The sequence below is a fragment of the Penaeus japonicus genome, unplaced genomic scaffold (genome assembly GCF_977035675.1).
Source record: "Penaeus japonicus unplaced genomic scaffold, GWHDUDI00000001_assembly GWHDUDI00000025, whole genome shotgun sequence".
In the NCBI taxonomy this organism is placed as follows: domain Eukaryota; kingdom Metazoa; phylum Arthropoda; class Malacostraca; order Decapoda; family Penaeidae; genus Penaeus; species Penaeus japonicus.
The window spans coordinates 6321804-6326803 of NW_028234427.1; positions in this window are offsets into that span (position 1 = coordinate 6321804).

Genomic DNA, 5000 nt, shown 5'->3' on the forward strand with positions numbered 1-5000 from the left:
TTATATTTTCTTTGAGTATGGCAGATTTGCGACCTCGTAGGGACATCGTACCTTACGAGAGCGTAACCCGCTGCGAGGTCTTCAACTGCGAGAGATTTGAGTATCCGGCCCTTCGTCAGGAGGGAGCAGGCCTCCTGGCTCGGGGCAGAAGCCAGGCTCTTGGGCAGAAAGAGAGAGAGGTGTGAGTGGGCTCAGGGTTAGTGAGCCGTAGGGGGTTGTAGGAGGAGTCTTAGTCAAGTGCCGAGGGTTAAAGGCAAGGAGAGTGTCGAAGGGACATTAATGTGTGTATATTCTTGTGCTTGTGGGGTGGAGGTAAAGGGCGTTCTTATTGGGGGAGGGTGTGTTTGAGGGAAAAGATATGTATGGAAATGTATCGTGGGTGAAAGGGGGTAATAGATCCGATGACAATAGAAAGAAGGATAGTGAGGTCTGTTGTGACACATGAATTCTTACTTCTGTGAGAACCAAGGCAAAATGCCGTTTCACCAAAATATTTCGTTGATTGATTTCTGCTGATAGGAGAATAATTTATTTTTAAGAAGTTTAGAAATAAGTTTTGTCGGGGGCTACCGGACGTCCATATGTAATCGAAGTTATATTCACATATCATGACTGAGATAACAAAGTGAGTTAAACAATCTTTAGCAAGATTTACTGCTTCGGAGTAACGAGTCACATTCTAGAATATGGATTTTCCTCGAGTTTACGATGGGCTTCGAAACATAAAGTGAGGTCATAAATCACCTGGATATTGGCTCCGAGGGATCTTCTAATCACCTTGGTCACGTGTCTCCTTACGATGGATAGGACTGACTTGACACAAACACACACATTAACGCATAACTATTTATCTATCTATCTATCTATATACATACATACAAACATATATGCATATATATATGTGTGTGTGTATACATATATATATATATATATATATATATATAATAATTATATTGTTATAATATGTATATATATATTGTGTGTGTGTATGCGACTTATATATATATGTATGTATGTATATATATAGATATATATATATATTTATATATATATACATAGATATATACATACATTCTTTCATGGCATTTGTATGTTTATTTTATATATAAGAGAAAACACACAGAATGCAGTAACATATTAATATACATATATACAAATTTTACCTCCCTGACCGGGAATCGAACCCGCGCCGTAAGATTGGCAGGTACGGTGGTGAGACCGATCGGCTACTCGACCCGCTAAAAGAATTGTCCAACCAGACGCCTTATGAGATGTCATGGAACTTACCTATGTGCTCTTAGCAGAGCAGTGATAGCGAATTTTCACTGCTCTGCTAAGAGCACATAGGTAAGTTCCATGATGTCTCATAAGGCGTCTGGTTGGACAATTCTTTTAGTGGGTTGAATAGCCAATAGGTCTCACCACCGTACCTGCCAATCTTACGGCGCGGGTTCGATTCCCGGTCAGGTAAGTAAAATTTGTATATGTTAAAAATGCAGTTACTGCAGTCTACCATCTTCTCATATATATTATACATATACACACACACACACACATACCACACCATTATATATATTATATATAAATATATATACATATATGCGTTACTGCATTTTACAATCTTATATATATATATACATATACCCACAACACACACACCATACACACACATATAATTATTTATATATATATATATATAGTAACATATATACACACACATATATATATACGAATAATTATATATACATATATATATATATATATATATTTTATATAATATATTATATATATATATTATTCTATACACACACACCACAACACACACACACACATATATGTATATATATATATATGTATGTATATATATATATATACATATATATGTGTGTATGTGTGACAATGATACGAATTCAAATATGTAGTGCAAGAGTGCATTGAAATAAATGATATTTTAATGACAGTTCTTTCAATCCATCTTTTTGTCTATACAGTCTAACTCTAGATATATGATTTAGAATCCTTGTCATTAGAGTTTAATGTTCTTCCTTGTTCTTCCATTACTGAGAAAGAGTTAAGCTGTTGAGTTCACCTGCACTGCCTTGTTGGCCATGCCCTGCCAATCAAAAAAAAAAAAAAAAAAAAAAAAAAAAAAACAGAACAGAAAGCAACCATCATTCCAATGGGAATCAACATGTTAAGAGACTCGAAAACATAAATATATAAACACGACAGTACACTCAACCGAGGTAAAAGCAAGAAAAGAAAAGAAAAGAAAATCAAACAACACACTTAAATGCAAATATCAGCAAGGGATTGAAGTCAGTCGTGTGTGTCTATTGTCAGAGGCTGGGAAGGGGTTTTGCAGCCACGTGAAGTAAAACCTCCATTGGTCTCGAGCGCAACGCACTTCTCCCTTTGAATCACGTCTGGTGGCAATGCATTCAGAGTCTGATTAATCACTTATTTAATGGTCATATTGATAGGATTCAAGATGGTATAGATGACGTTTCTTGTATGAAATGATTATAATGATGATAATGATATCAGTGATAATGAAAATGATGAAAGAGTTGATGGTGATGATGATAATGATGAGGATGATGTTGAAGATGGTAATAATAAAAAAAGATAATAAAATGATAATGATGATAATAGTAATGATAATAGATATGGTAATGAAACTGGCAATTATAGTAATGATGATGATAGTAATGCTAATGTTAATAATAGTAATGATAATGTTAATTATAGTAATGATAATGATGGTCATCATAATAATACTGATAAATATAGCAATGATATTGATAAAGATATCAGTGATAATAATGATGATGATAATAATGATACTACTACCACCGATAGCATTAACTGTAATGGTAACAGTTATATCAATACGAATTATTGCAATGATAATAGCAACAATGTTGATAGAAATGATAACAATGATAACTGTCATATCAACAAGAGGAACAACAAGACAAATAATAACACCAAGAGCAATAGTGAAGGAGATAATGATAACCATAATGATAATGATAATCAAAGTCATGATGGTGAAGATAATGATGAAGAGAATGATAATGACTACAAGAAATAAGAAATATGATATCAGTGACAAACAATAATGATGCTAATGATGGGAATATCACAAATTACGAAAATTATTTTTATGATGACGATGATAACAGTAATCATGAAAATCATAGTTATAATAAAGAGAGAGAGAGAGAGAGAGAGAGAGAGAGAGAGAGAGAGAGAGAGAGAGAGAGAGAGAGAGAGAGAGAGAGAGAGAGAGTGTATAAGACCAGGAAAACAGGATATATACTATGGCACGCTCCTGTTTTAAGATGGCGGCCATAGCCGAGCCATCACACATGGAAGCGTCGATTCCCCGATATAAGACCAGTAAAACAGGATATATACTCCAACATGCGCCTGTTTTAAGATAGTGGCCCCAGCCAAGCCTTCACAAAGAGAAGCGTCTACCAAGACATTAGTTCAGCTGAGACCTTCGTCCGGGAAAAGCCTCTTCCTTCCAGTCTTCCCTCGCGGGCAGACCTCGTGACCTCGACTCGATTATCGGCTTGGCCTCTCGATAGGGTAGGGCCACTCCTCTCGTCTCCTCTTTGCCAGCAAGACATCCCATTGATCTAATCGTGCTGTATCGTGCTTCTTTTCATAAGAAAGCAAGATAAAAAGAGAAAGAGAGGGAGAAATAGATAGATAGATAGAGGTTGAAATATATATATATATATATATATATATATATATATATATATATATATATATATATATATATATATATATATATATATATATATATACACATGTGTGTGTGTAGAGAGAGAGTGAGAGAGAGAGAGAGAGAGAGAGAGAGAGAGAGAGAGAGAGAGAGAGAGAGAGAGAGAGAGAGAGAGAGAGAGAGAGAGAGAGAGAGAGAGAGATAGGTTTAGATTGATAGGCATATAAATAAATGAATAAATATATATATATATATATATATATGTATATATATATATATATATATATAGATAGATAGATAGATAGATAGATAGATAGATAGATAGATCGATAGTTAGACAGAGAGAGAGACTGTCTATCCGTGCACGAGTGGACAAACATTAATACTTTTACAGCGTCTGAGTTGACATTGCCGCAGTTTAACAGACCGAAAACGGAGAAAAATCGTTCGCACTTGAGAGAAGAGGCGAATCCTTCTCTTCGAGTCCTTGCTCAATTAAACTGAAAGGGAAAGCCGGATATTTTCAGTTGTCGAGTTCAAAGTTGACATGAAGGCAAAACTTGGGCATTCCTCTGCGTTACCAAACTCTATATTCACTAGTTTACAAATCGTACTCTTAGAGGGCTGCAAGTTCGACCAAAGATCTCGATTTCTGTTGGGATAATTAATAAACCTATGTTCATTTCTTCACATTTGATTTGGCTTCCTTTCGTAAAAAAGAAAAAAAACAAAACATATATATATATATATATATATATATATATATATATATATATATATATATATATATATATATATATATATATATATATATATATATATATATATATATATAAATGGACTTGCTGAGGTTGTTTGTCAGTCGTTACAATCTGCGTTATGTTTAAAGACAGTAAGGATTATATGTAAATCATAACTTTTCAAACCCTTCTTAAGGTCCACTTCGGACGAAGGAAATGAAAATGATTAATAAAAATGCAATAGGCAAGAATATGTAGTAGACTTACAGACTATAGGAATAAGAACTGGATCAGGATACAGAAGGAGGGTCAAAGTCAAATAATCCTGGGACTGCTTTGCCCATTAAAGACGAAGTAAGGTCATGCATGCCCCGTTGGCCAGTATTTAAGTTAAAAATAGGTATTTCCTTTATCAAAGAGAGATCCTACCATTATATTTTCGCACGACTTTGGAGATATATGAATAAATTTTACGTTACTCCAATTCAGCTGTTGGCCTTGATCTCGCATGTAAAGGA